Source organism: Numida meleagris, chromosome 19, assembly GCF_002078875.1.
Source record: "Numida meleagris isolate 19003 breed g44 Domestic line chromosome 19, NumMel1.0, whole genome shotgun sequence".
Taxonomy (NCBI): Eukaryota; Metazoa; Chordata; class Aves; order Galliformes; family Numididae; genus Numida; species Numida meleagris.
In genome coordinates, this window is record NC_034427.1 from 11,015,715 (window position 1) to 11,029,242 (window position 13,528).

The 13,528-nt window shown below is 42.1% G+C and overlaps 2 long non-coding RNA genes across 5 annotated transcripts in view; one reads left to right on the plus strand and one right to left on the minus strand.

Annotated features, from left to right (window-relative positions):
- The window catches only part of LOC110408291, a 31,131-nt gene extending 19,878 nt beyond the window's left edge, over positions 1 to 11,253 (minus strand). For 2 of the 4 annotated variants that reach the window (XR_002444282.1, XR_002444280.1), the window contains exon 1: positions 11,059 to 11,252. This is a non-coding gene — a long non-coding RNA (uncharacterized LOC110408291). Of the gene's footprint in view, positions 1 to 11,058 lie in introns of all 4 variants that reach the window. The other 2 variants (XR_002444279.1, XR_002444278.1) reach the window with 1 other exon arrangement.
- LOC110408290 lies at positions 1,677 to 3,579 on the plus strand. Its single transcript, XR_002444277.1, has 2 exons — positions 1,677 to 1,806; positions 3,118 to 3,579. It is a non-coding gene; the product is annotated as an uncharacterized LOC110408290 (long non-coding RNA).

The window sequence follows — 13,528 nt, forward strand, 5'->3', positions numbered from 1 at the left end:
TTTACAAGCTGGAAGCTTTGGGCTTGGTTTCCCCAGAGCGCGTGGTGGAAGCGGCCCATGGCAGGGGTGTAGCAAAGCCCTGTGGACCTGGTGGCAGCTCTGTGCCGCCAGAAGTGAGGACCTCTGAGATCTTTGAGAGCTATACCCAAAGTTGCCTGTTGATGATATGGTTTAGCCATCAAATTCTTGGGTCTTTCCAGACAATGCTGGCACGATGAGTTGTTCTGCCACGTACAGAAATCCAGTTGTGCAGCACTGTATGACTGGAAGACATTTCACAGCTACTCTGACACTGGCTTATTATTACATCGTTAAGATTATTGTTGTTACAGTTATGCCTTTTTAGAGAATAGCAAGAAATTAAGATCTGAAGAGGAAAAGTCAAAGTTCTTGGGAATGTTTTACTGTTCACAGAAGATTACCTGCGTATTTGTGGTTTCACAAGTACCACTGGTACTTTAACAGTCATACTGTTATAGTCTGCTAGAAACATACGTTCAGACTGGATACCCATTACTGGAAATGACAGCGGGTGTCTGGAATGGAACTTGTATGTTCTTCTGAAAGTTTCAGTTGTCACAATATGTTACTTACAGCGTTAATATCGCAAATTGGAATACAATGTAGAAACATAAAGGGATTTACTACTGCAGAACTGAATGTGTTACGTGATGGAGTGCTGTGATATTAGACAACATGACATGTCATGAATAAAACAAAAGACCTTACAGCACTCCTTATAAAGGGAGAAAAGGGCTCGAAGCTGGTCGCATTCACAGGGTGACTCTCTGAGGACTGTTTCAGAAATTTAATGATGGTTTTTTAAAGTCTAATTTTATGCTAACTAAAATTAATAAAATCCACAGGAGCAAAGATAGGAATTAATCATATCAGATCCGTGCATATATACTGATTAACAATGGTATTAAACATTTAAAAATCATAATGAAACACCGTCTGAAGGCATGTGAAATCTCATTAATGGAACTTGAAAGAAAAAATGCCACAAACTGAAAATGATACTTCTCCTTCTTAGATCAAATATTCTCTATCAATCAGTCCAAACGTTTGCTCAGCACAGTGTGGAGAGGAAGGGAAGCACTAAGCAGCTATCCTTGCTTTGTCATTATCTCTACTTGACCTGTAGGGTGACTGACCCACCTCAGGAGTGTCACTACTCAGCCAGAAGAAAGACATGGCCAGTAGAGCCTCCTTCTCAGTGTGTCCCAGCAGAGCCTTTTGCCTGCATGGTGTGTTTGGGAATGGTGAAGTGCAGCCCCTCACCTCAGCTGCTCCCTTCCTTTGTGCTTCTCAATGACAGAACCTGGCCAGAGTGGAGGCCTGCCCTATAAACCTAGATAGAGGTGGTCCCTGTGGCTATCACAGAATTTAGCTGTTTGCTCTGGGCTAGTCTTGAAGGTTGGGATGCCTCCTAACTCCCCAAACCTTGCATTCATTTTGTTGCATGTGGATTAAATTCAGTCTGAAACACAGACAAGGCCAATCCGCCCTGGAATGCAGTTGATGTTGTGGCCCTCTAGAAAAGATCTCTGCTAATCTTGTCAGGCAGATGGGGCAGAAGGAAGCTCAGAGTTTGGCACAGAGAGAGCTGTGGGCCCCTTGTACACTGTAGGAGTGCTGAAATGTGTAAAGAGCACACAAAGTTCTCCCCTCTGTGACGTGCCAGGTGGCTCAGGCTGCTGCAGCAACAGAAGAACAGCAGAGCTGGCTTTGAGCCTGGCCTGGGGTTTCTTTCTACACAGATGCAACCACTGTCCTTATTTGCCACTTCCCATGCAGGACTGTGTAAGTGCAAGGCATTATTCTTCCCATTATTTTATTACCTGAGAATCATGGCTCTTCACTGAGGGAATATCCTCATGGCTGAACATGGACTCAAGAGTATTTTGGGCTCTAAAACTTTTGCTGGCGTTGACATGGAATAATTTCCCCCTTATTAATCTCTGGATTTTGAGATTCTGCAGCTGCATATGGAAAATATTAAATGTGGTAGCCTGTCTGTGCTTTCTATTTATTTTTTTGTTTAGAAAAGTTTTTATCCACATTTCTCTGGAGCCACCTGTTCAGGCCTGGACTCTGAATTTGCTCATTGCCATTTGCGTGTGCTGCCTGGTGACACACAAGCCAGAGCACACCTCTCTTTGCACATCTATTCGTTGATTGGTGGTCACTGTTACTCACATTAGCAGACCCTGCTGGGAAATTACATTCATTGTAAGCATTTTCATCAATGTGTCGGAACCTCTGTTGGGATCTGGACCTTCAAATATTTTTCATGCTTATATTTTTTGCCTATGTAGCCCCTTGGGAACTGGTGTTATCCTTCCCAGTGGTAAATGCAGCTGGTATTGGCACCAGTGATACAATTAATATCATCAGTGGCACTCGTTTTCAAAACTGGGATTCCTCTTCTCTCCTCCACCACTCGTGAGCTGTTCAGAAGTGCTGGAGCAGCAGTACCAAAGTGGAGAAGCCCTGAGGCTCTGACATCAGAAAAATCTGTATATCCTCAGTGCCACTTCAGAGGCTTACTGCACTCTGAAATATAATTCATGGGATATCTTCTAAATTTTTGATCTTGAGGTTCACGTTAACCACGTTCAGCATTTAAAAAAAATGAGATGATGAACACAATGTTGCGGAATAGTGCCAAAAATGTAAGTTTTGAGCATTCCTCCCCCTGATTTGTTTTGACAGATATTTCATTTTCTGAAGCTGCAGTTAGAGCAATAAAAACAAAATTCACCACAGAAAAACAAACACCAGCTCCCCTTCCAGCAAAACCAAGAGATTTTTCACATGCTGGAAAATTGTACAGCTAGAGCCCACTGAATTTCCACAGGAGGTAAAGCTCATTAGCAAACACATGAAAGACAGCAAGCAGATTATTGTGAGAAAGATATTTGCACAGTTACTTCAGCAGCACTTTAAATAAAGTTTCTGGTTGCTGGCACTTAGACAACATGCGCGACCTTGGCTGGTGCTGGTTACTGCTGCAGAGCTCCTGCAGCCAGCTGAGGGCTGGGGGGAGGAGGGGAGGGCTGTGCCCGGTGAGAAGGGGAAACGCTGACATTTCTCTTTTTATTCCACAAACAGGTCATCCATTAAGAAGGCATACGGAAGAGGAAAAGAATCCCTGGAGTGGGAAAAGGAGGGACTGCAGGGAGCATGCCCGTGGCTGCGTGCATAAGGGACGTATTTCCCATTTGCCCCCATGTGTGCTGAGCTGGTTGCCCAAAGACCTTGGAGGAGCACAGAGGCGCTTTCTGTTACAACTTCCTGCTCTTTGTTTAAGAAAATACATTAACGGGAGGAAGAGAGTTCTCACTACAATCCTGATTACTATTTCCTTCCATTCCATCAAAATGACTTCTTCCCAGCCCAGCCACCCCACCAGCCGCTCTCCTCAGCCCGGGGAGCTTTTGAACTCCCTTCATCTTTTCTGCAGTTAACTTTTTGCAGATTTCAGCAAGACTCCTGGGCTGTGTGTATAAAAGTATAATTTAAGCAGTGACAAATAGAAAGCACATGCTTATTAAAGATACATTATACAACTCAGTACAGCTTTAATGTCATCTGCTCCTAAAACAACAAACCTGTGGGGACTTGTGCCTGTGTGCGTGTGTCTTGAAAAAGGAAGGCAGGTCTGAGGTTATGGTGACTCATGAGAACAAGCTGGTAGATAGATTTGGGTCCATGGAGCTTATTCCAAGAGCACTGTTAGCCTGAGGACATCCGGGGGACTCGACAGCCACCTGATGAATGGACCCCACAGTGCAGCTCCTCCTCAGCTCCTCTTGGGGTTAGGGTGCTGCTCGCAGGGTGCACACATCTGCAGAGCTCCTAGACACCTTCCTCCTCTTCCTTCCCCCGGCTCTCTCAGCCAGTGCCTAGCAGCCCTTGAATATTTTCAGCCCTCTGACTTTGTTTTACTTGAGTCTGAGGCAGGCTTCCCCAGCCAAACTTCTAATCTCTTTGATTCGAGTCCCTCCGTGCTCCGCAGCACAGAGCACAGCGCTGGTATGCAGCGCTGGTAGAATTTGACTGAGACGAATGTTCTCCATGTGAACACAGGGGCTGTATCTTATTTAATTTTGTCATTTTCAATTAAACTTTGCACGTACTTCTGTTACCGCTTTGAGTCAAGTTCAGTGCTAATATTTAATATCCACGCACATCAAAGTGTTTTTCTTATTTCAGCTACATATTTTAAACATTCCTTCAAAGATAAACATAATGTTTTATTTTAGCTTCTTGCTTTCTAACTTTTGTCACTACAGAAATGTTGATGTTCAGTCCAATTAGTGTCATATCAGTGTTTTCATAGATTTGGAATGGGAAGGGAGGAGGACAGAAAAACAGTCTGTGAAGGCACTGAACGCTGCTCCATGTAAAACTAATAGAAGAAAAGTGAAATAGCATGGGATATTATCACAGCTTTTTTCAAAAATGCTTTCTGAAGTTATCTGTATATTTTAAATTTCCCACAGTGATACACTTCAAGTTTTTAAAACAACACAAACATTTGCCTTGGCTGACAGCCTAGTATAAAGAATAAAAATTATCAACACAACTGAATGGCCTTAAAAGACAAGGTATTCTCCCCAGGGAGAAGAAGAGAATGTAAAAGTAATCTGTGCAGGCACAGTTCTATTCACGTGTGGCCAGCAAAAACAAATGGGTTGAGCCAGTTATCTCTTTTAAATAGAGAGACTTCTTTTGCTACCTGTCCATCATCTCTCTAGGATGCTCACATACTACCTGACCAGATTACTTTGAACACAATATTTGTTCTATATCCTGTAGGTGTCTTTCCAGTAATGATATGACATTTATTTATTGCTCTTCTTCATGAAGTAATAAAAAACCCAGAGAGGCAATGGAATCTTATGATCCACTGGCAGAAGGTTGTGAGCAGGTTACCTGAACCATATAATGCCCTAAAGTTTTTTTTTTTTTTTAATGATCTGGGGCCTAATGCACCAGCACAAGTCGTTGAAGTCCATATCTTTTCTTCTCTGTAATTTGTTTTTCAGCTTTTCTGTGAAAAGCAGCAATAAAACTCAAACCTTTGCTACACTGAATTCTTTGGCAGCTTCTTAAAACTGCCCAGAAATCACTGTGAAAGCTTCCATAATCAGATAATGACTGATATACAGTGGGCATCAACAGAAGAGTTTGAAAATAACCTGCAGGTTTGCTATAAAATGGATATACTAGATTATAAATAACATTTCAAATAGGCAAGGGAATCACATTCCAGTCCTGCCTTCTCTGCCACCTTTGTCCATCCAGATCTGCTCTCCATTTGGGAAGCCCAGCATGGACTCAAGCTATTATGGCTGTGGGATATATTTACATTGCTGCACATGAGGCATCAGCACCTCTCTGGTTTTGCTGGTCCCCATGCATGGTTGTGCTGCAGTCCCCTTCCAGCTGTTATCCACTTCTGAGCACTTGTAGCCCAAGAGGGAAGGTGAATTTACAACTTGTGCCTCAATTTGGTGATCAGCCAAGGTTACCCATCAGCGCTCCTTGCTACCACCTGTCTCCATCCTTGTGCTATCCCTTTTCCAGCACCTGAGCCCTGAGCTCTTCACAGGCTGGATGTGTGCTCTGTGTTTGTGCCAGGCCAACAAAAGACACCTGAAACACAACTTCATTATGTGTGCTTCTCACTCTGCAATTTCCAGGTAAGCTCAGAGGTAACCATGGCTTTGAGAGGATTTAACCAAGGCTGGGAGAGGTAAGGAAATGCAGAAAAGAGCTGCGGCCCAGGGCTGCCACCACAGTACTGCAGGAGCTGGGGCATGGGTGCCCACTCCACTTGATCCTACAGTATCATCCCAGCTGCTGGCTCCGACAAACATAACATGATCCAAGGGAGTCCAAATGAAAGATGAGTGTACAGAGTTACTATCAAAGGTCTTGAGAGGCTGTTTTGTTGCCAAAAAGGAAAAATAATGTATGCACCACAAAAGCGATATCTGGTCACAATGAAATGTGAGAGTGACCTTGCTCTCTCAAAGGACTTGCTTCCATGGAGCTATGGGTGAATGAATGACCAGCTAGGGGAAAACATTATTTGCCTGGGAAAGCTTAACGTTTGAATAAGGAAAAAAGACTATTTCTTATCTGTAGCAGATCGCTGTGCTCCACTGAAAACAATGCTATGAAATTTTCTCTTTCCCTCTCTGAAGCTGGAGAGAGAGTGAGAAAAATGCGTAATTACCTCATACATAATCTCTAATCCCAGTTTCAGCATCAATGAATCCTTAGCAGGGGAAGAGAATTGTTTGAAACTAAAGTTTGGTCTTCTCCACACACATAGGCTGTGGCATACTGTTTGCATCATGTGCAAAGGAGTCTTATGACCTCTAACTCATGATAAAAACTGATTTTAAATGCTTTTCAACCATCAGTAGAAATTAATGGGGTCATCTTAGAGACAGGAGCATGAGAAAAAGCAAATTCAGTGGGATTTCTGCATACAGATGCAGCACTTGACTGCTAAGCGCTGGCAAAGGTATTAGTTTCACTAAAGTACTTAGGCTTATTTCTGAATATAATCCACAAAAAGTCTGTTGAAGTTAATGAGAATACTCTAGTTTTAAGTAGAAGCATGCTTAACTACCTTCCAGAGGCATTTAACAGCTACCCCCATGTCAGCTGTGTTTCAGTAAGTCTGAAGTCAGCCTACTTGATGTATTTTGCCCTCTTCATGTGAAATCACAAGTGGTTTTCAAGAATATTTTGTGAGTGCCTCTGACTGCAAAATCCAGTCTGGAGATGTGTGGATGAAAGGCTCTGTATAAGTGTCACCTTTTATTATTGTTACAAATTTCCGGCTTCTGTTGTTAAGACATTTTATGTGGATCTTTTGTGTCTCCCCATCTGCGAGTTGGATGAAATACCTGCCACAAATCTCTCTGGCATCCCATGGGGCAGATTGCTCTAACTTGGTGCTCTCCTAACCTTTCCTTCTGTTCAGGGAATAAACCTCCCTTAAAAAAAAGATGACCTCATAAAAATGGAGTAAACTCTGAGCTCTTTGTTTTTCTCAGGTCTAACCTCCAGGAAGACTATAAATTCATTTATTCTATAAAACACAGAGAAGTAAATCTTCAGCATAATGTGTGGGGAATTAGCCACTTAACTCCCATTAACATTAATGGGAACTGAATATTTATTTACCCCACAGCACATAAATCTTTGCCTTGTAACTTCTACAGTTTCTAACTAAAATGTTACCATTGTTCTAAGGATCATGGTTATCCTGCAGGAGTGTTTACTAGGTTGTCAGCCTATGGGAGATATATTGGATGTTTTAGCCCTTTCCCTTCAAGTAAGCTGTAAAATGCACTGGGGCTCTGAAATGTGAACTTTCTGAAACCTTTGTGTGATAAGTTCAGATGATTCAGCCCTCCTCTGCTTGGTGCTGGTCCCATCATTCCTGCTGGGAGCTAGAACTGTTTGACATGAATAAACCTTTGTGACGAACTGACTTTTGGTCTGTGCCTGGGGTGATGGATGGATGGGGCTGAGGCTGTCTGTGCTCTACCACGAGTCTCCACCTCTTTCAGAATCTGTATTTCTTTCTTCCTTCAAACTTGTGTTTATGCTGTGAGAGAATTACGCTCTCAGCTCTTTCTTCTCTACTTGAAGTGAAGATCAGACAAATCAAACAAGCATTATATAACATTGCTTTAAGGAGGTCTTTTCCCCTAAGGGAGGTGAAGAGTCCACAGCTCAGCAAGATCTACTAGAGACTTCACAGTTGTTTCATGTATCCATATGGGAAAAAGTGAGATGCTCTCAGGATGGATGAGTGATGGATGCTGTCAAAAATGTGAAGATGAAGACTGCCAGTCACTGAACAAAATCCAGTCTCTGCTATATGCAATGGCAAAACATCCAGGTTTAACAGGTGTCCTGAAGTCACCACTTTATATTGCACAAAAGTGCTTTTCCCTAAAGCACTCTGTAGAAAGTTATTGCTCTTCTGTGTGGTTTATTCAAACCTCACTGAGGAAGCTAATAAATCCTTTAAATTTCTGGCTAAACATAAATAAGTAACTATGGAAGCAGAGTGGCTCCATGTTGCCTTCTATCGATTTATGAAGTATTTTCGTATAAAGCCTTCCTCTGTGCCTGAGAGGATTGGGCAAAAAGCAAAGGGCTTAAACTACAGCTAGAGAGTTTTAGTAAAGACAGCAGAGAAGGCTTCCCAGAGGTGAGGCACAGCTGCAGGCTGCTGCCTCGGGGGGGGGGGGGGGGGCAGGGCTGGCAAACAGTGAGGAAGGACCTTGGTGCAGTAATCTGGGCTGGACAGCTGCAGGGGAAGGGATGGGAGGTTCCTTCGGGTACTCCCTGCCAGCTCTGTCATCCTGCTGGAGGCAACAGGAGAGCCAGTGATTTGCAAGGTTGTTGGTTTGAGGCTGTTTAGTTCTGTAGGATGTTTCAATGAACCAATAAAACTTTATCCAATATCCCAGCCTTCAAACAGAAAAGACTCTGTGTGGGGCAGAAATTACTGTGGAATATGGTGTTAAGAGAGCAGAAACCTTGGGCTGTGACTAACCCATGGCTGAACTTGTCTTGAGGGTCCTAACACACTATAAAACTATAAAAAGAAAACGCATGGAAACCCAATCTCCAGGTCCAAGTTTCCTATGTGAACTGTTCTTCTCACTCTCTGATCTGACTGGCCCAAGTTCTGTCTCATCATCATCTCGGGGGCTCGCACCTCGTGCCTCCCCTTCCTGTCTCTGCATTTCCATGGGAGCTCAGCCCATGCAAGCTCTGTGCACACACTGCAGCACCTCACCTTTTATGGCAGTTCTACAGACAGCCCTTAGCAAAGCTAAGAGTCCAAGTTGCACATGATGCCTGCTGTAATAGCATATTGAACCCATGGCTTTTATCATTCTGAGCAGCTCACTAACTGCACCTGTCAGGTTCCTCCTGAGGATGAAACAAGAGCAGCCTCTGCATTTGTTTTCACAGCTCCAGAGCAGAGACAGGGATTTGTCAGGAAATCATTAAGCAATACTACACCATTTGTTGTGGATCCATTTTCCTTCCTGAAACCAAAGCATTTGTTTTCAAGGTTCAGGGAACAGGATTCTGATGTGAGTTATGCCTATATATATATATGCACAGGACCCCTCCAGGCAACCAGCAGAAAGACTTCTGATTTACACACTTTGCTGCATACTGATTTACACATGTGAGAACCACATTTATCTCTGGAGCTTTCAAGCCACAGATGTATGGTTAGGCTCAGGGATATGAAACCTATCGGATATTAAAACATCAAATTGTTGCTGCTGATATTAGCACCAAAGGTATTAAAAACACCTGAATCATAAGCAAACAGCAATCAGGCAATCACAGGTGCAGTGTGCTAATGGCACATTAAGCACAGACCCAGGAAACAGCTTGGATTTCAAGTTTAGCTCCTTTGAAATTGACCACCCCCAATCTTTACTTAGATATTATATTTTGATGTTGTTGTCTCAGATGTGGCACTATTCATCAAAATCCTAACATATCATGCAAGTGTTGACTGTAAACATACACAATCAATATATACCTCATTCATTTCCTAATGATCCATTACCAATCACTGTATTTTGCATCAGTTACTGAAATACACAGCCCTGGAGGACTGAAACAGAAGCTAACAGCACAACATTCAGTGCCTTCCTTCAAGAGATAAGGTTAGGAAATTAACAAAGTGAATTTTACAGCAAAAAAAGTAGACTTCCATGATCCAACTTGAATTCAAATGGTTCCTTATAGAAAACAACACGACCTCTTTAATCATTAAAAAAGATTCCCGTTAACTTCCGTGCCAGTCACCCACATTACAGTGCACTAACCCTGGTCACAAGGCCAATGTGCACAGATACACCTGCTGCTCACATGGAAAGAAGGATGCCCTGGCTGGATTGAGCATCTCCCTGGGGCAAAACATTTCACCTGGATGCACAGCTGCAGCCTGACCTGGCTTATTCAAGGTAATGAGTCCTAGATGCTGGTGACATGGCTGTGTCAGTTACATGGTGATGTAAGAGTGTGGTTATGCTATTGAGTAATATCACTGAACTAGTCATACTGATACATATTCAGCAAACACAGGTATCAGATATAACCATATTTCCCTCCTTTTTCCTTTCTTTACTTTTTTTATTTGCTAAAGTGCTGGAGGGGTTTCCAGCAACAGATAAAATCATTTTTTTACAAAACTGAAATGCAGCATTTGTTCCAGAGCTTGTTAGGTCCTGAATGCTGTAGGTGGGGTTGGGAAAAATGGCATTCTCAGCTCTTCGCCAGCAGCAAAGCTATTAGAGCCTTTGTAAATGTCATCCAGTTCAGAGCTGCTTGCGCCATATTCCCAACAGCAAATGCAAGCATCTTCAGGATCCAACAGGCTCCCAAGAATAAGACCAGCGATTCAACTAAAAATAATGAAACCATAAAAAGAAAACTGCATGTAAGACAATCATTCTTGCAGCTAGTTGGAATGTACTGAAGAAATATTTTTCAAAGCTAGTTGTAAATAAAATGTTTCATATGGAGAGAACGTTGCCAAAATACCACAAAATGTATTTATGAAATTTAAATATGGAAATAAAGAAGAAATAGAAATAATTTTTTCACATTATCAATTGAGTTGCTTATAAGTATCCCCTCCTTCTGTTGGAATCAGCTGTCTGTTGTCTCACCTAAGGTTGTGCTTGGCAACTGGACAGACTGGGAGCTGTGAGAGGCGATAGCAAATTTGAAATGAGTGATCCAAGGGATTTATCCATTTCTAGTTTGTTAATCCTTCATTCTTACAGTGTTTTAATAATTCACAACTTTAACCACAACCCATCCTCTCCTAATATTTCCCTTGCTGAGATGCTCATTGTAATGCAATATAAAGCACAGCAATAACAGCAGAGCAGCAAGGTCCCAGGCTACACCAAGTGAGGATTTGCTCAAACACAACAGCCTTAGGCACAGAAACAAAGGAAAGAAGCTGCTTACCTTCAGAAAGCCTCAGGTACACAGAGATCTCCAGGGAGAAACCCTCACATCTCCCCTGCCAACTCTTAAATGAGGTCTGGGAAGGGGTGGATCCTGGCTCCAGCCCTTCTGGTCATTGCATGCACCTGAGCTGCCCTGGGCTGGCCCTGCCTTCCCACCAGGTGCTCCATCACTGGGGCAAGCTGTGACTCAGCATTTCCGCTACACTCATGAACTTGTTCAGCTTGACTATACAACATTTTGACTATATAATCTAAATCATATTAATATCATTTTTGGTATATGTCTGGCTAAGTCAAACCTTTCAAACAGGACAATAATGAAGATCACATAAAGAATGTTATATCACCTCCTCCAATTTCTTAACTGATCTGGGAGAATCATTAGCAAAGAATTTACAACATTTCTGAAAACTGGAAAATTTTTCACAAATATATCTGCTAAACTTATCTGAACACTGATAAAGGAATAATTCCATATAACAGCCAAAAATAACTTCAAAAGAAAATGAGTCAATGTGTTCAAAGTTTGAAGGACACTTCTTCTGCCACCAGCCTCTAATCTTGCTAAAGATTTCCTTCTGATACTGCTACAGGATGGTGCCTGCACAAACTCTCACTGTTACGTGCCCAGCAACAACTTGTGCAAGGGCAAATCAGTATCTGTGCCAGCATCCCTCCAGCAAGAATGAATTGAGTCTCGATGTTCAGCAAAGTCAATGGTGGCACTGAGCATCTCTTATGAACTAACAAACACTTCATAGGTCTGGGCTCACCAGCAAGAGCTGTAATTGGTGCTCTCATTGGTGTTATTGGTGCATCTGGAGATACCATCTCCTCAAAAGTTTTGTGTCAGTTTTTCAGATTAATTTTGTAGTGTCCATTATAATGAATTCTTTGCTTGCTAAGGGTACAGGTATGCAGGAACGTTAACATATTAGGCAAGAGTTAATTGCACAAAACAACAAAAGAAAAGCCCAATTATTGTCAGATTTTGTGGGCAACTGAATGAGAATCTGACGGGGAATTCATTAGAAATCATGTCACATATGCCCATTGCAGAGCCACTACTGAAATTGGCTTTGTTGGAACGAAAAGGCTGAGCCCAAATGTTGCTGGAAAACTCCCTAAGGCCATTTCATTTATAAAAAGACCAGGCTTCTGAGAGCATATAATTATCCTTCATCCCTGCCATCTTATCCTGCATTAAGTTTAATTGCTCGCAAAACTTGGCAACATTCTCACATGCATTTAAAGAAATTAAGTGGTTCTGTCATTTTTTAGCGCTTTTGATATGAAAGTGTTTCAACGTAGACTACTGGTGACTAATTCATTCCGTGACAAGAACCTCTGCCTCCTCCCCTTCCCCCAAAATATACATTCTTCTTGAGAGAACTGAGCTCAGAGGGAACAGATGGGCTAAAAATAGTTGGTTTTGGCCAAGGCTGTCAAAAGTCACCAGTGATTTCCAGTGCCTCTATTTTTAGATGTGAGTGCTGAGCACTTTTTGAAAGTCACATTCCTTCATATTTTTTTTCAGTTCTAGGCACCCCAAATCTTGCTCTTTCATTTCCAGGGAAATAGGTCATGAGAAATGGGCCCCAAGGGCTGAGGGGGGATCACCACTAGGCTCTGCTCCCCCAGCTCAGGGGATGCTTCTCAGAGTTGCTGCACTGAAGCTCGGACCCACTGAGTCCTTAACCCACTGGAACTGATTAATTGTGAAAGCATCAACTGCAATTTGACTTTCCTCCTCACCATTAACTCTGAGTTGATCATAACTGTAGAACATTGTAGAGTCAAATCTGTTACCTAGAAATTAAAGACTCCTAAAATACTAGCCAAAAAATAGTCCAAATGCTGTGAAACATCCCTGTCCAAACCCTTTGTGGATAACTGGATTAGTTCATTAAAACTGCCTTTCCTGAAAGATCAATTTGTTATTTTCCTTCCTAGTATTTTAGGTCTTCTTTTCAGAGAGGATAAGTCATTTAAATACATTTCAATAGATATAAGATGAACATTTGCTACTCCTTTCAATAGATAAGGAACAGACAAACTATGACAGAGCAATTCGAGTGAAAATTTTGAGTTCACTGACTGAATGCCTTTTCACATTTGCTTTTCATCTGCAAGTCTACTTTTAGACTGTGAAGTGCAGTAAATCCATCATGAAGTCTTGTCATGTGCTTGGTAACTATATGTTTTGTTGTTCTTCAAATGAAAACAAAAGAACTGAGGCATTTGGGTGGATAGCGTTAGGGGGAAATTCCTCAAGACAAAGTAAAAATATACTGTTGGCACTTGTAACAATTAAAAAAATGTAAATAGGCTTGTAAGAGCAGTATTTTCAAAAATACCAAGTACCTACCGCTCCCTCCATCTTCAGTGTTATGTTCTGGACTTGACTGGACCTGGCACCACACTGTATTAAAAAAATATTGAGTTTTATAGCCAGTGTAACAGCAAAG